The sequence below is a fragment of the Anabrus simplex genome, chromosome 1, assembly GCF_040414725.1.
Source record: "Anabrus simplex isolate iqAnaSimp1 chromosome 1, ASM4041472v1, whole genome shotgun sequence".
Taxonomy (NCBI): Eukaryota; Metazoa; Arthropoda; class Insecta; order Orthoptera; family Tettigoniidae; genus Anabrus; species Anabrus simplex.
Window position 1 is genome coordinate 1,222,905,135 of NC_090265.1, and position 22,730 is coordinate 1,222,927,864.

At 37.9% G+C, this 22,730-nt stretch overlaps 1 long non-coding RNA gene across 1 annotated transcript in view; it reads left to right on the forward strand.

The window, feature by feature from the left end:
- The window catches only part of LOC136858210 (uncharacterized), an 84,349-nt gene extending 61,860 nt beyond the window's left edge, over nucleotides 1–22,489 (forward strand). The window contains exon 4 of the long non-coding RNA XR_010858616.2: nucleotides 22,063–22,489. This is a non-coding gene — a long non-coding RNA (uncharacterized lncRNA). The remainder of the gene's footprint in view (nucleotides 1–22,062) is intronic.
- The last annotated feature ends 241 nt before the right edge of the window (nucleotides 22,490–22,730 follow it).

Below are 22,730 nucleotides of genomic sequence, written 5' to 3' on the forward strand. Positions count from 1 at the left end.
CTACTTGGGGCAGGGGCGGTGAAAAGGGAGTTTAATTCCTTTTTATTAGGATACATATACCGGTATCTCAAAACTGAAGATTTTACAGTCGTGATAATTGTCATTTGGAAGCTCCTTTATACATAAAAAACAAGAAGTTTTGGTTTTTGGAAAATTCACTTAAGGAGGAGGGTGAAAGAAAAATTTTAATTAATTTTATGGAGAAACTTAGATCTCAAAAACTTAAGGTTATAGGCATGAAAATTTGTATTTGGAATCTCCTTTAAAAAAGAAACACGCAATTTTGGAGGCGGGGGGGGATCAACTTAACGGGCTGGGGTGAAAAAGGAGTTGAATTCTTTTTATGAGGATACTTATATCTCAAAAACGGAAGATGTTAGAGGGTGAACATTTGTATTTGGAATCTTCTTTCAAAGTAAACAAACACATGTTCTTGTGTCTTCGGAAAATCCACTTAAGGGGGGGTGAATGAATTGAAAAATTAGTTTAATTATTTGTATGAGGATACTTGTATCTCAAAAACTAAAGATGTGGAAATTGTTATTTGGAATCTCCTTTAAAAATAAAAGAACATGCACTTTTGGGGAGGGGGGAATCAACTTAATGGATAGGGAAAGGGGGGGTGGGGGTGAAAAAGGAGTTAAATTACTTTTATGAGGATACCTATATCTCAAAAACTGAAGGTGTTACAGACGTGAAAATTAGTATTTGGAATCTCCTTTAAGATTAAAAAAACACGCATTTGTTTTCTTCGGAAAATCGACGTCAGGTGTATGGGGTTGAAAATAAGTAAATAAGGAGTTGAAATATGTTTATGAGGATACTTTATCTTAAAAACTGAAGCTTTTACTGACGTGAAAGTTGGTATTTTGAATTTCCTTTCAAAATAAAGAAACTTGTATTTTTTGTTTTCGGAAAGTCCACTTAAGTCGAGGGAGGGGTGGAAAGAAGTCAGGAAGAAGTTGAATTTTTCTTATGAGTACAAATTTATCTCAAAAACTGAAGGTGTTACAGATGTACAGACATGAAAACTGGTATTTGGAATCTCCCTTAAAAATAATGAAACATATTTTTTTTGTTTTTGAAAAATCCAGTTAAGGGGGGAAAAGAATTGGAAAAGTGGGTGAATTTTTAAAATGAGTACTGTTATATCTACATTATATGTCAAAAACTTAACATATTATAGACAAGAAACTTGGTATTTGAAAAGTCCTTTAAAAATACAGGAACATGCACCTTTTTGTTTTCAGAGAAGACACTTAATGGGGGGTGAAAAGAAGTAAAAAGTAGTTGAATTATTTTTTATGAGGATACTTATATCTTAAAAACTGAAGATGTAACAGACATGAAAATAGGTATTTGGAATCTCCTTTAAAAATAAAGAAATATGTATTTTTGTTTTCGAAAAATCCCATTAAGTGGGGTGAAAAATGGGGGAAAAGTGGTTGAACAACTTTTATGAGGAGACTTATATCTCAAAATGTGAAGATGTTACAGACATGAAAATTGAAATTTGGAATCTCCTTTGAAAATAAAGAAACACATATTTTTGTGTTTTGGGATAATCCAATGAATAGGGGGTGAACAGGAGTGACAAACGAGGTGAATTTTTAAAAAGACCATATCTGCGTAACACATTACAGATTTGAAAACTGGTATTTGCAATTTCCTGTAAAAACCTAAATATTTTTTCGGAAAATCCAGTTAAGAACTGAAAAAAGAGCGCGTATTTTTAAAATTAGCGTATCTACAGTATATCTCAAAAACCTAACATGTTGCAGACGTGAAAATTGGTATTTGGAATCTCCTTTAAAACTAAGGAAACATGTATTCTTTTGTTTTCAGAAAAAAAAAACTTAACGGGGGGAAGGGGGTGAAATAATTGAAAAATTACTTGAATTATTTGTATGAATAGATATACCAAAAATCTAAATATGTTACAAACGTGAAAACTGGTATTTGGAATCTCCTTTAAAAATAAAAAAACACGCATTTTTTCTGGTGGTGGGGGAATCAACTTGGTAGGGGGGATTAAAAGGAGGCGAGTTCCTTTTTACGAGGATACATATATATCAAAACTGAAGGTTACAGAAGTGATAATTGGTATTTGGAAGCTCTCTTAAAGAAACGAGTACTGTTTGTTTTTGGAAAATTCACTTGAGTGGGGAGTGTGAAAGGAAGTAAAAAATTGAATACTTTTTCTGGAGAAACTTATATCTCAAAACTGAAGGTTACAGGCGTGGAAATAGGTATTTCGAATCTCCTTTAAAAATAAAGAAACACGCATTTTTTGGTGGGGGGAATCAACTTAACGGACGGGGGTTGAGTGATGAAGGAGTTGAATTCTTTTTATGAGGATACTTATATCTCAAAACCTTTAGCTCAACTGGTGGCCATGATCGTTAAGGCGCTGAAGTCTAAACGGTCTGACACCGAGGTTAGCCGGTTCGAGTCCCACTGGTCGAGAAAATGTTCACCTTCAGAATGTTGGCCGGCACGGTAGGGGAGGTGGTGGTATACAATTTCTAATCACTAGATTGCGTGCTAATAACCAGGATTAAATTCCAAACCTCTCTGCAGTGCTCATATGGAGTGTGGACATGACGCTGTTTATGGTGATTCGTCCGTCGGATGGTGACGTTTAGCCTTGAGCAGACCCCTTGGTGCTATTTGACGGGAGTAGGCTATATGCCGGCACCGGGTTTCACCCTCTCCCTACTATCATATATCACGTCATTCATTTCATCTCGTTAACTCCTCTGATGAGGTTGACGTCAGGTAGGGCATCCGGTCTTAAAAACGCGCCACGACAGATTCATCTCACCTCATACCCGACCCTGTAGGGAAACGGGGAAAGTGTTGGACAAACAACAACAACTTATATCTCAAAAACTGAAGATGTTAGACGCATGAACATTTATGTTTGGAATCTTCTTTCAAAGTAAAGAAACACGTGTTCTTTCGTCTATGGAAAATACACTTAAGGGGGTAAATGAATTGAAAAATTAGTTGATTTCTTTGTGTGAGGATACTTATATCTCAAAAAATAAAAAATGTTGTCCAGCTCCGTGGCTAAATGGTTAGCGTGCTGGCCTCTGATCACAGGGGACAAGGGTTTAATTCCTGGCAGGGTCGGGAATTTTAACCATCATTGGTTAATTTCCATGGCACGGGGGCTGGGTGTATGTGTTGTCCTCATCACCATTTCATCCTCATCACAACGCGCAGGTCGCCTACCGGCGTCAAAATATAAAGACCTGCACCTGGCGAGCCGAACCCGTCCTGGGATCTCCTGGCACTAAAAGCCATACGCTATTTCATTTCAAATAAAAATGTTAAAGACGTGAACATTGGTATTTGGAATCTCATTTAAAAATAAAGACACACACACTTTTGGGGAGGGGGAATCAACTTAACGGGTAGGAAGGGGGGTGAAAAAGGAGTTGAATTACGTTCATGAGTATAATTATATCTCAAAAACTGAAGATGTTACAGACGTGAAAATTAGTATTTGGAATCTCCTTTAAAAATAAAGAAACACGCATTTTTTTTCGGAAAATGACGTAAGGGATGTGGGATTGAAAATAAGCAAATAAAGAGTTGAAATACGTTTGTGAGGATACTTTTGCAGGTCTCCTACGGGCGCCAAATCAGAAGACCTGCACATGGCCAGCCGAACCCCTCCTGGGATCACCCGGCACTAAAAGCCATACGCCATTTCATTTTACATTATATGTCAAAAACTTAACATGTTAGAGACAAGAAACTTGGTATTTGGAAAGTCCTTTAAAAATACAGGAACCTGCAAATTTTTGTTTTTGGAGAGGGCACTTAACAGGGGGTGAAAGGTAGTGAAAAATAGTTGGAATATTTTTAATGAGGATACTCATATCTTAAAAACTGAAAATTTTACAGATGTGAAAATTGATATTTGGAATCTCCTTTAAAAATAAGGAAACATGTACTTTTGTTTTTGGAAAATACACTTAGATGAGGGTAGGGGAAGGACTGATCAAGGGGTTGAATTCTTTTTATGGGGATACTTATGTATATCTCAAAAACTGGATATGTTACAGATGTGGGAGTAGGTATTTGTAATCTCCTTTAAAAATATAGAAACGTGTATTAATTTTTTGACTTGAGAGAAGACAGTTTCTCGCATGTAAAGTTCTAGCCCCAAAAGGTAATACCACAAACTTGGTTTACAAAGAATTTCTGGGGTAAATGAAACTCAGTTTTTGGGTGTGTTTTTATACTTTAGGAATTTTCAGATAGTCTCTTAGTACAATGCCGAGGAACGATTACTTTGATCAAATAACGAAATCCATGCGAGCGAAGCCGCTTATATAAAATAACTTGTCCTGACTGACTGATTCATCATCACCGAGCCAAAACTACTGGACATAAAGAAATGAAATTTTGGGGATACATTCATATTAACATGTAGATGCTCGCTAAGAGAGTATTTTTGAATATTCCATTGCTAAGGGGGTGAAAAGGGGGGTGACATTTTTACATGAGTGTATCTGTATCTCAAATCTTTAAAAGTTTACAGATTTAAAAATTGGTATTTAGAATCTTCTTTAAAAATAAGGAAACTCGTATTTTTTATTTTCCGAAAATCCCAATAGGAGAGGTGGAAAAGGGTGAAAAAAGGGGTTGAATGCCTTTAACGAGGATACTTATATCTCATAAACTGAAGATATTACAGACCTGAAAATTGGCATTTGGGATCTTCTTTAAAAATAAAGAAACACATATTTTGTTGTTGTTGGAAAATCCTATTAATGGGAGGGTTAAAAGTGGGGGGGAATTTTTAAAATGAATGTATCTATATCTCAAAACTTTGAAAGTGTACAGATGTAAAAATTGGTTTTTAGAATCTCCTTTAAAAATAAAGAAACATATATTTTTTCGTTTTCAGAAAATCCAAACAGGAGGGATGAAAAAGGGTGATAAAGGGGTTGAATGCCCTAAATGGGGATATAAACATCTCAGAAACAGAAGATAATACTGACCTGAAAATTGGTATTTGGATCTCCTTAGAAAATAAGAAACACATATTTGTTTTTGGAAAATCCAATTAATGGGGGTTAAACAGGAGTGACAACTTGGGGTGAATTTTTAGAAAGACTATATCTACAGTATATATCAGAAACTTAAAATGTTACAGACATAGAAATTGGTATTTGAAATCTCCTGTAAAAGTAAAGAAACATAGGTGAATTTGTTTTTGGAAACTCCACTTAAGGGGAACTAAAAAGTGGGTGAAATTTTAAAATGAGCATTTATACAGTATATCTCAAAAACTTAACATGTTTCCAAAGTGAAAAATAGTATTTTTTTATCTGTATTAAAAATAAAGCGACATGTATTTTTTGTTTTCTGAAAAACTACTTGGGTGGAGAGGTAAAAGTGACTGAAAATGGGGTTCAATTCTTTTAATTAGGATCCTGATATCTCAAAAGCTGAAAATGTTACAGACGTGAAATTTGGTATTTGGAATCTCCTTTAAAAATAAAGGAATACGTATTCTTTGTTTTTGGAAATCCACCTAAAGCGGGGTGGAATTGAGAAATTAGTTGAATTATTTGTATGATGATACTGTTATCTCAAAAATGAAAGATTTTGCAGACGTGAAAATTGGTATTTGGAATTTGGTTTAAAATTAAATAACTGAGCTCGATAGCTGCTGTCGCTGAAGTGCGGCCAGTATCTACTATTCGGGAGATAGTAGGTTCAAAACCAACTGTCGGCATCCCTGAAAATGGTTTTTCCGTGGTTTCCCATTTTCACACCAAGCAAATGCTGGGGCTGTACCTTAATTAAGGCCACAGCCGCTTCCTTCCCACTGCTAGCCCTTTCCTGTCCCATCGTCGCCATAAGACCTATCTGTGTCGGTGCGACATAAAGCAATTAGCAAAAACAATTTTTTTAATAAAAAAAATAAAGAAACATGTATTCTCGGAAAATGCAATGAAGGGGGGTGGGGGAGGTGAAAGAATTGAAAAATTAATTGAATTGTACGAGGATACTTTCATCTAATAAAAACCAAAGATATTACAGATGTGAAAATTGGTATTTGGATCTCCCTTAATAACAAAGAAGGAGGGACATCATCCGGGGGGGGGGAGGGGGGGAGAAGAAGATGAATTCCTTTTATGAGGACACATATCTCAAAAACTGAAGATGTTTGAGTCGTGATAATTGGTATTTAGAAGATCCTTTACTATTAAGCAAACAAGTATTTTTAACGGGAAATTCACTTAAGGAAGGCGGGGGGTGAAAGGAAGTGGAAAAAGTGAATTCTTTTTATGGGGATACTTATATCTCAGAACTGAAGATAACAGACGTGAACATTGATGTATGGAATCTCCTTTAAACATAAGGAAACACGCCTTTTTTTGGGGGGGGGGGTAAATCTTGCTTGTTGCTTAGAGGGGCCTAACATCTAGGCCATCGGCCCAAGGGGGGGGGGGGGTAAATCAACTTAACGATGGTGAGGTGAAAAAGAAGTTGAGACCAATTGATTTTACTGTTCATAATGTACTTATTCTGATCATAAACTGATCATTTTTAATCTTTCCTGGGTTCGTTTTCAAGAACCATCTTTTCCTTTGGAGAATATAAAGTTAGATTACAGTAGATTCTCCTGGCATATAAATAAAAATTTAAACACATTTGAAATAAATGATAGGAATGATAGTGATCTTGCAATTGTTCACCTCTATAATAAGATCAGTAATGTACGGAAGTATATAATTTGGGTCGCCAGAAATCTCGCGCACTTGCCTACGCGCGACGATGGTGCTGGTCACATTATCAGCAATTACAATGGCAGCAGATGTAATTTACCACCAAGTAGCAGTCTTGCATTTTGCTGTGGGTTCCAGACCATCAATTATAATAATAATAATAATAATAATAATATACTAACGAAAAGGATTTTCACAATACTAGACAGCAGACCTAAAGTGTCGGACAAATGGTTCAGGGAGGTGAGAAAGTATCTCAGACAGGTGGGACTAAGTTCAGAAGACATCTCAAACCGAACAAAGTTTAGGTCAGTGATCGACAAATTTCAGGGATTCCATGACGAACCAAAACTTAACCGTGGGTGGACGGAAGAAAGAAGACAGGCTGCCAGAGAGAGGATGCTAAAGTTCTGGGCTGTGAGGAAGGCTTCCAGAAACATGTAATTGTTATCTAACGAGGTCTCTAATGGCCGTAAACTAATATATAATAATAATAATAATAATAACGTTCTGGACCGTCATCGTCAAAATGCGCGGACCGCGCTGGAAACGGGTCCTGGCCGGGTAATGACTATGATTGCAGTCTGGCCGCGCGTTCAGTACTGCCAAGGCACTCAAGACGACACCACGCCGGATCTCCTCAAGGATTTGATCCATATTAAAAATGCTTATGAGAAAAGATGGCAAAGATTTAGGGTCCCAACTGACCGGGTGGAATACCTGGACCTAGCCCAGAAAGTACGAAACTGATTGCTGGAAAGAAAGATTGAAAAATGGGAGAACTTTGCCGTAATCTCTCAGAAAACTATTCAGATCACGAATTTTGGCGGATTCTCTCAGAAAACGAGTTAGATCGTAAATTTTGGCAGATTATTATATAAAACGTTAAGCATTCAATTATAAATTTCATTATAATACCGTATCGAAGCACGGGTATCTTGCCAGTTTATCCATAAATACATGATCTAATAGCCATTCACCTTTAGTGTAACATGTCTAATATAGGCCTAATCTGAAATAATATTTTCCCAAAGCTTACATGCAACACATAGGTTGACTGGCGTGTAATTATCAGCTTTATGTTTATCTTTTCTTTTTAATCTGCTTTATGATGTACCGGCACATATAGGTCTTACGGCGACGATGGGATAGGGGGATAGGAAAGGGCTGGGAATGGGAAGGAAGTGGCCGTGGCCTATTAAGATGTAGCCCCGGCATTTGCCTGATATAAAAATGGGAAACTACACAAAACCATCTTCAGAGCTGCCGACAGTGGGGTTCGAGCCCATTATCTCCCGAATGAACGCTCACAACTGTGCGACCATAACTGCACGGCCAACTCGCTAGGTGTTAATGTTTATCACAGTTTCCTTTGTACACACGAGCAACTATCCATTCATTTGTTATAGCTACTTCATGCAAACAGTGATCAAATAAGTACTTCATATATCATACTATAGCCCAACACATTTGCCTTTAGTATCTCCCCAAAAATCTTATCAGTATCAACTGCTTTCCTAGTTTTCAACTTTTGTTTTTGTTTTACAATCTGCTTTATGCTGCACTGACACAGATAGGTCTTGTAGCTCAACTTTTGTATCTTATTGTAAATGTCCTTGTTATCACTAGGTAAATATCAATACTTTGTTAATATTAGTCACCTCCTCTACCTGGACATTATCCTTGTGAACAATAATCTTTACATCCTACTAAATGAATACTTCTGCCTTATGTAAATCCTCAAAAATACACTCCCCTTGTTCATTAATGATTCCTGGAATGTTCTCCTTGGAATCTGTTTCTGCCTTAAAATACATATTGTACCAGGAAAATTTCGTGGGTTTAGGGCATGAGAAGGATCTCAGGTAGTGGAAGTTGATTTTGGAGCCGATACAGAGCAGGATAGAATCGCAGGGCGAATAATAGATGGTTATACTTTTTCCAAACAATTTATTAATAATGTTAAATGATTTATCACCCTGCAATATCAATATAGGACTCAGATATTTTGTTGAAATCAAAAATGTTAACGTAAATCTTCTTGAATTCAGTTCGTGAAAATAAATATAACAGATCCTATAGTCTTTTGTGAAAACACGAAGTGTCAGTTCTTCACTTAAAGTCTTTCTAAGTATTAATTCATGAAATGAACACACACTTATAATTGAAAATTGAAATAAGAATTTAAATTTCTGTTGAAAGTTTCTCAGTTTGTTAGCCTTGAAATATAGAACACTTGAAAATCCTAGAGTTCTTCTATGTAATATGAATATTAAATTTTGAACAATAAATTTATCATTAAAGATGAATTTTTGAGAAATGATGAAAACTACGAAATATCGTCACACGCAGCACTGAGTAAATTACTGTTCAAGATTGATAAGAAAAAATCAGTCAGTTTGTGACTACTCACTTAATAAAGGAAATTTGGCTTACAAATGTTGATGTGGAGAATGGGAGTCTGGAACATTCCGCGGGGTGCGGACGAAGACTCGAACTCGATGTTCCACGAAGAAACCACGTTGACGTCCCTCGATGGGTACCATAGATGAGATGATGTTGAAGGTTGCTGGATCTTGTAGAATTTCACCAAGATTTCCGGTGCTCGTGGAAGTGATTTTAGCACATAGAAAGTTCATTTGGCGCAAATAGTATTTAAAGATGCTATCATTCACTGTTAAACACAGTTCAGTTCGTATGTTCATTTTATGACGTTAAATGAGTGATTACAGCCCTTGCTGCATAAAACACTATTTAAAATCGTCACTGAGAACGTCCATAAATACACAGTTCAAACACTTGAAAAAGTTACGTGTAATATTTCTCATTACAGTCTCTGATCACAGTCTTTGAAACGTTATCCTAGCAGATATCACTGACTTTCTGGTGGTGATACTATTATATTACTTCAGAAAAGTCCGACTCGTTGGCTGAACGGTCAGCGTACTGGCCTTCGGTTCAGAGGGTCCCGGGTTCGACTCCCGGCCGGGTCGGGGATTTTAACCTTAATTGGTTAATTCCAATGGCACGGGGGCTGGGTGTATGTGTTGTCTTCATCATCATGACGCGCAGGTCGCCTACGGGAGTCAACTAGAAAGACCTGCACCTGGCGAGCCGAACCCGTCCTGGGATATCCCGGCACTAAAAGCCATACGACATTTCATTTCACTTCAGAAAAAGTTCTTAATATTCACCTTTATCACTGTAGTAAGTCGTGTCCTAATATGGCATGAACATTACGTAAATAAAGAGACACAGTTCAAGGATGTACTGTATTAGAAGAAATGAGTTCTAGAGTAGTTAGAGTTATTGTACACGACAGTTTCTGTTTATTGTATTAATTTAATATTATGTGAAATTAATTAAGTCCACGCGTCATGTTCTAGTTTGTGAATGTCAAATATTTAACTTCGTACTTCAATGATTTCACACGTGTTATACTTCGAAATGTCTGTGAATTATATCGAAGTTGCGGCACGATAAACTAATTACGGTGCGACGTCTTTTACAAGTGCGACGGCGATTGATTATCCCATAATTTCGTCTCCGAGAAACGCGACGGGAAGTACTATCTTCGAGACTGCACTGACATACTGTACGAGGGTCAGTCTCCTCTCTGTCTCACTCACACACACATACTGCACTGCTCTGTACTGCTGCACTGCCAGACTGTACGGTACTCCACACTGTACTACTGCTGAACTGAACTGCTTGTTAGCCTTGACCTAGTGGCATATATATCTGCGCCAGGAGGGGTGGTGTTCTGAGTCATGTGACCAAGAGTGCTCAATCTTCTTAAACTTTTCATATTGTTATAACTTAAAAACTACTGGACAGATTGCTTTGAAATTTACAGGATTTTACTTTTACGATGTCTGCTACAAATTGGCGTTGGTCCTGTTCAAATTGTTTGAGGCGTTAAAAAGTTCACGAAAGAAAAATTATTTCGAGAAATATCTCTAGGGGAGGCAAGTTTCAAGCGGTAGGTGACGTCACTTGGCCTCGCCTGGTCGGTCGTGGAGTCTGGTACGTACTGGAATGTTCCTTCGCTCGGCTGTTCGTATGTCGGACGGAAATTGTATGCTGAAATAAAGTTGTTCAATTGATATGTCCCAGGACCTAGGCCTTCCTGGTACAATATATGCACAGAAATGGTGTCCCGATATAAACAATCAACACTACCCCACTCCAGTTCTGTAAAGGAGGGGAGGGAGTGAAGGGGTAGTGTTGAAGGCCTAACCAGTGCCAAAAATAGGGGAAGGGAGTGAAGGGGTAGTGCTGAAGGTACAGTGTGTGTATTGCTGTATATCCGTCACTGTGCCCATTCCAATCACAGCAAAGTCTCGTAGCGGTCTGCAGCAATGCGTTAAGTGAGGAGGTGGGGTTACGCAATGCTTTATATACAGAGTACCCATATATACCCTTCCATTTTTATTTCTTTTTTAAAAAATTCATATGACTGCTAATTATGCTTGCCATGATGTTATCCTTTTTCGCTAGATTCAATTTCCTAGTAGGTTCCTTCAATTTCTTCTTACTGCCAAAACCATTCCTGACTATTTCTTTCCAACCGACACCACCTCCTTAATCTCTAATTTCTCTGTTATAATTAGACCTGGGATTTTAAGGCAAATGCCTATTTCGTTCCTTACGGAATAAAATGATTTTTTTTTAAATATGTTGACTTTTCATGATAAATCCCTTACATTAATAGAGTTTTATAGTGCCCTAAAATGCCTATTTGGACCTTTAGAGCCTATTTTACTATTTTATTGCCTAAAATGCCTATTTTCTACATTTAAAATAAAATTCAACTGTAATTTTTACAATCACACAATGGACATCCCTGGAACGAGCAGAACAGCAGAGGATGGGTTTTTCACAGAAATGTGCTCTTCCCAGACAGCTGTCACCAAAGGAATGCTGAGTGAAGGGTAGAGGTGGAGGATAGCTCAGAAGAACAACGAGCGGGTAGTAAAGGACGTGCTGTGTCGAGTGACGGGGAGGATTATCTAGGAAGAACAAGGAGCAGGTAGTAAGAAGGGACATACTGTGTCAAGTCGCCAGTGAAGGAGCATCTGTTTAAGTGAATATAGTTCATCATGCCTAAAACGAAATCATCTAAGAGTGCTCTTATACAGCAATGGCTTGTACAATTTCCAGGGATGACTTTTGATGGCAAGATTATTTTCTGCCAGTACTGCAATAAACAGGTATGTACATATATCTTAAATTTCATATTAATCTAAAACTAAGGTTTTGATATTGGCTACTCTAATTAATTGTAGAGACCCAGTCCAGGCGACCTGGGTTCGATTTCCAGTACCGGCAGTAATTTAGAAATCTATGCGGTCTGGAACGGTGTTGACCCAGCACTGTGAGGAAAATTGAGAAGCTACAGTGGGCAGACGTGACGAAGGCAAGGCAATACGGCTGAGGGATGTATCATGCTGACCACACGCCACCCAATATCTGCAGGTCATGAGCTGGGCCGCATCCGTTATTGAAAGCCAAGGCCCTTCGGAGACTAGTGTTCTTGTTCTTAATTAACTTTAGAGTAATAATGGCTTAATTTAAATAGTTCAAAATTACAAATTTTATTCAATAGCTCACCTTTTCTATTCCTCATCTTAGTCTCTAATTGACATCACTTTATTGTGTTTTAGATTTCACATGAGAAAAAATGCCACCTTCAGCAGCATGCAGATACTGCCAGTCACAAAGCAAAAGCAGCCATGAAAAGTAACATTAGACAGACTCTGCTCACACAAACTATATCTCCTACAACCCATAATGGTTTCTATGCTGATATGTGTAGAGCCCTAGTTGCAGTAAATATCCCCTGGAATGCTGTGCATAATCCGGTTTTCAGAGATTTTTTACAGAAATACACCAAGCAGCACATCCCATCAGCATCTACATTAAAGAAAAACTACTTAGATATTTGTTACAATGAGGTCATTTTGTCAATCAGGGAGGATATTGGAGAGTCTTGCATATGGTTGTGTGTGGACGAAACCACTGACTCTGTGGGCAGGTACATTGCCAACCGTATGGTAGGAAAGCTGGAACCCAATCATGCATCTACCACTTACCTTCTTTGCTCTAAACAGCTTGAGAAAGTCAATACTCAAAGCATTGCATACTTCATCAACAAGGGGTTGCAATTGTTGTATCCTGGGAGTGTTGATGATTCTAATGTCCTTCTTGTCTCCGATGCTGCTTCCTATGCATCTCCTCAAAACTTTCTATCCTTCTTTAATTCATGTTACTTGCATGGCCCATGCCTTGCATAGACTCGCAGAAACAGTTAGGGTCGAGTTTCCTGCAGTAAATACTCTCATTTCAACAATGAAGAAAGTGTTCTGTAAGGCTCCATCAAAATAGCCATCTTTCGAGAGAACCAGCCAATCATCACCCGCTGGGATTCCTGGATGGAAGCTGCCCTGTATTATGCAGAACATCTTGAGGAAATCATGACTGTGATAGACAATTTGCCTTTAACGGACAACTTTGCATGTGTGTCGTCTGTCAAAAAGCTGTTAAATGATTGTTCCAGTGTTCAGAGGGACATTGTGTATATTCAGGCAAATTTTTCATTTCTTCCAGTCACCATTACAAAAAATGGAGGAAACAGGAAACAGCAATTTTCTGTAATTGAGGAAGCTGAGGATAACATAAAAAGTGCTAGGGGTAAGGTAGGGGATAAAATAAGAGACAGGTGGTCTAGTGTACTGCAGAAGAACCCAGGTTATTCAGTACTGAAAAGGGTACATCAGGTAATGGATGGGAAAAAGTTAGACTTACCAAGTGAAATTCATTATCATTATTCATTATCAAGTGAAATTGAATTGAAAAATGTAGGTAAATTTTCCTATGCCCCACTAACATCTGTGAGTGTGGAGCGTTCCTTTTTCTGCTTTCAAAATGATTTCAACAGACAAAAGACACAGCCTGACTGTGGAAAATTTGGAGAAGATTATTATGTACTGTAAAGCAAACTACGAATGAAAGTACTGTAGGAATGTTCCTCACAAATAATAAACACATACTCCATTTGCGTTTACACCATTACTGGATGCCTACAGTGCTGTAATTGTGTACAGTGATTTTAGTATTAAGGTTTTAGATCAGTACTGATACTGATATATAAACCATAACTTTTTTGACACATGACTTTTTAAATATTGTTTTTGATAAATGTCTTTTTTATTCTGTTTTAATTTTGCAGTTATTTCGGTTAACAATAGGGATACCACATTTGTTAAAGAAAAAATTATCACGTTACAGTTTAAGTGTATATTGTAATATTTTGAAGACTATTTCCTGCCTATCCACACATTTTTAAAACATATTTTAAGTGCCTATTGTCTCTTTTAGAACCCTATTTACTTCTTTTAAAAGCCTATTTTAGGCACCTAAAACTAATTTTTTTAGAGCCTAAAATCCCAGGTCTAGTTATAATATAGCAATTCGTTACCATTCCCAGACATGCCAACTTTCAAAAGTGAAAAATCAGGAGAAATTTCGCAGCGAATAGCGACGTATTACGACACATCACTGATGGCAGAACATGTACTAATTCATAATAATTCAATACATTAACAATTCTGTTTGCTCATATATATATTTTCCATCATTTACATGTGAATACTAAGTCAGCTACTGGTGCGTTGAACAACAGTTAGTCGTAATGTGATCACCATGTTGAAGGATGAGAAGTCACATATTCCTACAGTTCAGGTATGTCCAGTATTAGCCTTCTTCAGAAACTCGGAACTAAATTTTTGCTCAAAGCACTTGCCTTGCTGAACTGATTTCAAGGTTAAAAGTTTCTCCAAAGTTTGTTCAGACAGCAAGGATCTGAACTGTGTTTTTGTCTTTGTGGCTCTGCTAAAATTCCTTTCACATTCTGCATTGCCATGTGGAATTGATAAAATAGCAAGCATCACCTTAGAGAGTCTGTCATATTTAAGTACACCATCAGCTGATTTCATCTGACCTACCAATGCCCATTGAACATCAATTCTTCCTTTTGCCAGGTCTGTTTCTTCGAGCTGAAAGTTACAGAACTGGGAGTGCAGAATATCAGTTTCTTTATCCAAATGTTCCGTTTCACTAGTCAAAATGTTCGGACAATTGTTTATGAAAAATCTAAGGCTAGAAAATGATGCCTTACATATAGCAGAAATATTTGCAACTTCTGCATTAATTAAAACTTCATCTTTGAATGGAAATTAGTGTACCATGTAGTCACACGATGAAGAGAAACACTTTCTAACGGACTTAAAGAATATGCACTTTTCCTCAGACTTCAAGGTGTTCACTAAAACAAACGCAGAGTTCCCTATCATCAGATCACAATCATCCTTTTAATTTGCTGGAGTCTGATAATCTATATCAAGGAGAGAGGAGGATATTTTAATAACGTCTGGTTTCACAAAACTTGCCATCACATTCTTCAATAGTTCCTCCAAAACTGACCCAATAAGTGGATGTGCAGCATACTTGACTGAAGAGCTACGTTTGGATTCTCAAAGATATCGATATAACTTGAGAGAATAAGGCAAAAAGATTTATGTAAATTTGATGAAAGGAACATGAAAAGTCGTTCTTCACGTGTCATAAGTAGTTTCATTTTTTTTAGTGAAAATGATGACTGTCTTTTCCTATTAACTGAGGAGTGAGGTGAAATGTTATGATAATCCTTAACGTTTTCAGACAAACAAGACACATCTGCACTTAAACTGTGCTTAGGAATTTTGTAAGTCTTCAAAGTTCCCATCTGAGAATCCTTACTCACAATTTCGCTCTTGAATAATGTAACCAAAGGGTCCGACTGAAGCAAAATCCTATCTAAACACCTTCTTAGTGATAACAATCGAGTAGGCAAATACTTCAGAATTTTCCTGATTTCTGTGTTGTTTAAAGTCTGAAATTCTCTGAACTTTTCTTTCCTCTTTGCACACCTTTCCAGATAATAAAATATATAAATTATACTTTCATCTACATTTACGGGCAAGCATGCCGCACCCTTCTCGGCAGCAAGATTAATTAGGTGACAAGAGCAGCCTACGATGATTATGTTACTATTTTCCCGCTTCAAACATCTTGCCACACCATTCTTTAATCCTACCATTACTGGAGCATTATCAGCACCAAGAGCTAGGCAGTTTTTAAATGGAATGCAGAATTCCCGAAAAATTGAGAGCAAAAGATTAGCAGTGTTAGCTCCAGTAGCATCCCCTTCTGAATTAGGCACAGGGAGTAGACAACTCTGAATTTCATTGAGTTCAGGCCTAAAAAATATTACTAGAATGGGATAGGCCTATATCTTTAAGTCGCTTTTATTGCTACCATTAGTAGCAACAGAAAATGCATTCACTTGCAAATGTGATACAATTTTCGCCCTTTCTTCCATGCACATTTCTGTAATGATAGCTGTTTTCGTTCTAGCACAGCCATATCGTTTAGCAATTTCCGAATCAGGAAACATTTTGCGAAACAAAGGTCGTGCGAGATCGGCACAATTTACAGGCAGGTTATTTTCTGGTATAAATGATGTAAATAAAGCCTCGGCATTCGTCACAGGATTTACATCTTGGTTTTTACATGAAAAGTTCAGTTTCTGGTTTCTTTCTTCACACTGAACACTCTCCTTATGTTTTTTCGTTTGCATGTGCTCGAGTATATCGCATTTCTCGCCATGTACAACTGCAAAATCAAACCTACATATAGTACAGAATGTGAACATTGGTCCCTTTCTGGATTCACTCAAACACGGAAACTCTTCCCTATAAGCACTTTTAAACACTGCTTCATATTTTTTTTTTTTTTTTTGACATTTTGGCCAAAACAAATATTAAGGCACAACACGAGCACTTCTGCAGGTCTTGCCCCGGGTAGAACGACTATGTTTCTGAGGTTAGGTTACTCCAAAGAGAATGTTACTTGCTTGACTCTCTTGCAAAGAGAATGACTGTATTATAGACCAAAGAGCAGCACATGACTGGCCACCGTGCCCCATACTGCCATCTGGTATCATTATTAGAACTACTATCGACCAGCCATACTCAGCCATATATCGAAAGAACGAGGAAATCCGCGGGAGTTTAAAATAATACGAAAATTACGGATATTTCTCTGAAAATCGGAAGATCGGGAGGAACGATGAAAAATCGGGAGTCTCCCGCTCAAATCGGGAGACTTGGCACGTCTGCATTCCTTACCACCTTTAAAGGTACATACATATTTTCACATTCCATAACTATTGCTTCAAACCCATCCCATAGATGGTTTACATTTTGATCTACCATTTTCCACTACTCGTAATTAGTTTTCAAGAACTCCCTTATGCCTATCTTATCAACCATATGCTACTGCCTAATAATCCTACTTTTACAACCTTTCTTTGTACTGCATTTATTTTTAACTACGGTAAGAACAGCTTCGTGATCACTTATACCATCTAACACTTCAGTTTCTCTTCTGGTTGTATCAGCACCACATCTAGAATATTTTCCCCTCTAGTTGGTTCTGCCACTTCTGATTCAGCTCTCCTTCCCTAATTTACCATTTACTTCCTGTCATTCACACTACCTTTCTAATTGACATCACCTGCTAAAATAATGTTACTTTCTGTGTCGTTCTCCATATAGGTGATTATCTTTAGAAACAAGTCTTACACCTAGAATTTCATGTTTCTCACCCTTAACTGTTTCGTAGCTTACAAATTCTTCTTTCACCGGTATGAATACTCCCTCCTCTTCTGTTCCTATCCTGTCTCTACAATAAACACTCCAGTTCCATGAGAAGATTTTCACATCCATACCATCACTTCTCAGCCATGATTCAGTTCCTATCAGAGACAGAAAGATGATTTATTGTGGAACCGTCAACTTTCTGAATTTACAGGTTGTCACTGTGGATGAAGTGAACTAATACAATATAGGCCTACATTGCTGTAAGTTCATAGTCTGTGTAAATACATTGTATAGCACTGGTTATTTATATTTCTATGATTCCAATGTACTACGGATGACATTAAGCACAATGTCTTGTATTCCAGTTTTTGGCATGCCAAACTTCTTCCAGAACTGCATGAAGAATGATGGTACCGTATCACGTGCTCCAAGCATCAGCCCAATCACTTCAATATCTGGTAGATGGTATTTATTTTTGTAGAAGGGGACTGTTGAAATGTAAATATTCTTTTTCTCAGGATCCACTTCCTCTGGTTGGCCTGATGGTTGGGTCTATTATATAGCCCTTTTTCTTGCTATTTTCAAGAGCAATCATGCCTACGCGTCTAGTGCTACCATCTGATGATATGCCATGAACTTATTCATAAACGGTATAAACTTTCTTCCGAAGTTCATCTGCAATAAAAAGTCTTTCTCGATGGTGCCAATGATTTCTCAGTATGTCACTATACGGGTACGATACCAGGACATGGGCCATATATTAAATTAATTCTATTCCTTTCCTTACAATACCATATAATCCCGAATACCGCCCGCACTTTTTTCCCCAAAATATTGGTTCTAAATCTTGGGTGCGGTTTGTATTCAAGCTGTTCATTCTCGTAAATATTTAACTACGTTTACATGGAATATTGAAATAGATTTGAATACAGTTACTATACTCAATAGACCACATGTAAACGAGCATTCAGGTCTTATTGTGTTTTAATTACTTTCTAGAAAACAAGATTGATATTTTTCTCAGTACAGTTACAGTGGCATGTAAATACGAAATGTAAGGTAATTAAATACGGTAAATCAAAGAATATGGGTAAATATGCGGTAAATATGAAAGCTGCTGCTGCGGATGCTCGATAGTAATTTGCTTCACAAGTGTTGCTGGCATGCTGGGTGCACGAATGGCTGATCTCACGGGATATCTTACTTTGCGAGAGTCAAGACTGTTGGTTACGGAAGTCCACCTCGCTCACATTTGAGTTCCATATCTGTCCCGTGAAAGTGCTGTCTTGATAGTAAGAGATGGATTCAAAACAGCGTTTGCGGTCATTTACTGTGCGTGAGAAACTTAAAATTGTAAGCGAAGCTCAAATATACGGAAATCGTGTCATTGGCAGAAAGTATGATATTGATGAATCGTGTATTCGTGATTGGCGGAAGAAGGAAAAACTAAAAAGTAATGGCGATCGCAGAGCGTTCCGTGGGCGGAGTGCAATGTTTCCAGTAATTGAAGAACGACTCCACAAATTTGTGATATTTTAATGTGAGTTAGAATATGGTGTTTCTAGTGAAATGTGTCAACTGAAAGCACTAGAGATCTCAAAAGAACTCAAAACACAGGGTTTTACTGCAAGCAGCGGATGGATCCTAAACTTTTATCGGAGAAAGAGATTGTGCATTCGTAGACGTGCGTCTATTTCACAACGTCTCCCTGGGGCGTATGAAGAAAAATTAACGGCCTTTCAGCATCATATTATTCATTTGAGGAAGCAAAATTCTTATTTGCTGTCGCAAATTGGGAATGCTGACCAGACACCTGTCTATTTTGAAATGACGTTGAAAAATACAGAGGATACGAAGGGTTCTAAAAGTGTAACCATCAGAACAGGTGGTAACGAAAAGATACAATGCACGGTAATGTTGTGCGTATTAGCGGATGGAACCAAACTCCCTCCATATGTGGTTCTGAAAAGGAAAACACTTCCGAAAGGAAACTTGCCATCCGGTGTTGTTGTTAGAACACGAGTCCGGCTGGATGAACAGTGTGTTAGTTGAGGACTAGGTGAAGTACGTTTGGCAACGTCGCCTGGGAGCTTTGTTACAAAAACGAAACATGTTTGTGTTGGACAGTTACCGAGGACATACAACTGAAGCCGTAAAAGATATGATGAGGAAAGGAAAAACTGATCTTGTGATAATTCCCGGAGGACTCACTTCTATTCTACAGCCGTTGGATGTGTGCGTGAACTGGCCTTTCAAAACTGCAATGAAACAGTTATACACCGAATGGATGTCTGATTGTGATCATGCGTTAACACCAACCGGACGAGTGAAGAGGCCTGAAGTGGAACTAATATGCTGTTGGAAGTAGACCGCATGGGCGCGCATTCCCAACGATATAGTGTCCAAAATCTTTAAGAAATGTGGAATTTCAAATTCAGTGGACGGTAGTGAGGACGACTATTTGTGGAAAGGTGCCAGCGACGAAAGTTCCTATGGTGAAACTTCAGGTGACGACAGTGTATTGTGAATGATCCGAGTATGGGACCGATTTTATTTAAGATTTTTGTGATAATTTTATTAATCGTAAGCTGTTTGAATTTATATTTGTGGTATATTTGAAGAAAATTAAATAGGTATGCAAGTTATTTTTTTCCTTATTTTGCCGTCTCAAATTTAGGGTGCGGGTCTTATTCGGTGGCTGGTGGTATTCAGGATTATATGGCACTTCCACAGTTTAACACTAACAATTTTATGTCATCCTTACTTGACTTCCAGTACTGATTATTACCACTCCATAGCCAACCTTGTTTCCCCAAATCTACCTCCCTATAATCCTTTTAAACAAAGCTCCTAGCTACTGAAGCGCTCACAACCTTGCCGTATATAGGCTCACGACATGCTTGAGCGATGTGCGAGATCATTCTACTTTCCTTTCAGTGGGTGTCCAGTCATTAATGGCAAGGTAGTGTATCTCCAGCCAACATACTGGTATTTGAGAATACCAAATGTATCGGAAGAGAAAACAGAATTGAACTTGTATCCCAACAGCGCTTGAGGGAGAGTCGAATGAAAAAGACTCTGAAAGGTACAGAAGAGGAGGAAGCTATGGTGTTGAAAAGTTCAAGCATTGGCAAGTCAAATAACATAGCTGGAGATACACTACATTTCCATTAAGGACCGGACATCCAGTGAAATGAAAATAGACTGATTTCATACCTCGCTCAAGTATGTCATGAGACTATATACAGTTGCGAGTGCGCAGTATAAATGTTTAATAGCTACAGCTGTTGAAAGAAATATAGTGAGAGCTCAGCGAGGCTGAAATGACTATGATTATCGGTCCCCACCGATTCGGTCATTCATCCGAGAGATTTCTAGTAAGTTCAACAGTGAGTGACTTAATGGTGAAATGGAAACACCAAGGAGTTTTAAAACGCCCATCTCAACCGAGGCAGCCAAAACATTTAACAAGTAGGGGTCATCGTTGACTTTGATGTGTGGAGAAGTCAAACTGGCAAGTTTCATTTGAAATATTGACTACAGACATGTGATGGGCATCTTGAAGTGATGCCAGTACTCGTACCATTCGTCGAGAGGGGTTTTCACTTGGATTCCATGGGCGAGCTGCAACAGAAACCAAGGATCACTAAAGTGAAAGCTTGCTGCAGATTAGAGTGGTGTAAAACACATGACCTTTGGACTCTAGAAGAATGGAAGAGCTTCATGTGAAGTGACTTATGTTACACGTTGTGGTATTCGGGTGAATGTCGAGCGAGTGTTATTTATCGGAGTGCACTGTTCCCACCATGAGGAGATATTATGGTGTGGGCCTATTTTTCGTGTTTTGGTCTTGGACTAGTGGTTTTAGTTTATCAAACCACGAATGCCAAAACACGTAGGGCAATATTGGACAATTCTATGCTACTCGCCCTGTAGCAACAATTTGAAACTGGCCCTTTTCATTTGCAACAAGACAGTGCACCCGTTCATAAAGTAGTTTGTTGAAATGGGAGTGAATGAAATCAAATAGCCAGCCCAAAGCCCTGATCTAAATCCAACTGGGCATCTCTGGGATGAGTTACAGCACCAGTAGACAGCCAGACCAGACCACCCCAAAATTCCTACAGAACTGTTTGCCATATTGCAAAGGGAATGGGAGAAAATATAAGCAGATGTCCACTGAAATTTTCTGGGAAGTCTTCCAAGAAGGATTGAGAATGTGATAGCAGTGACGGGCAGATCTATGTGATACTGACACCATAGTAGCTCCAGTTAAGCCAGTATCTGGTCATCAATAGCAACATAATGTAATTCACAAGTACTGTCTATTCCAGTATAAATAAGAGAAATATTGTAAAGTATTTATGTACATACTCAGTTTAAATACCTTTCCATAAATATAATTATCATCACAAGGTTTGATATTCCAATTCCAGTTTTAATCAAATTTCAAAATAAACTCCCGATATGCAAATATCTGTTGCAGTTTAATGTTTACACGTAAAAAATCAGTTAAGAGTTTATATATTCTTTTCATTGTTCTTTTCTTAGCAAATAATAATAATAATGTTCTTGGATTTATGTCCAACTAATTACTTTTGCAGCTTTCAGAGACGCACAGGTGCCGGAATTTTGTTCCGCAGGAAATCTTTCAAGTGCCAGAAATCCAGCAACATAAGGCTGGTCTATTTGAGCACCTTAAAATACCACCAGACTGAGCCAGAATCGTACCTGCCAAGTAGGGCTAGTCAGTCCGGCAAAGAACAACAACAGTTATTTCTTTCATATATATTTGCTCTTTCTTCCTGTACTGTAATATTTGTTAAAGAGAAAATGCCGTTATCTTAATGCAATGTATTCTATGAAGTACTGTACCGCTTTCTGCTCCTCTTCTGATGTTTTGATACCATCTAGCAACAAGAGATATCTCTTTCCTTTCCATCCAAATCTTTCTCATTTTACAGGTATCTTCTATCAACTTGCAAAGAAGGGAGTCCAAATGTTACGAGAGAATTTCTGATATGAATAAAAAGTTCAAGAGCCACAGTAAATTTCAGACATTTCAGGTTGTACTTTGAGAACCAGTCTTTCACCCTTCACTTTTTTATTTAAATATGTGTAAACACTTCAGTCTGTGTTGACTGTGAGGCTACTTGGTATACCCCCAATATCTTTCTGATAATCCCATTACCTTCAAACCTTGGACAGTTTACACATGGGAGAAACAGAACTCTTGCTGGAGTGAATACTTAATCAGGAAGAAAAAGTAAGG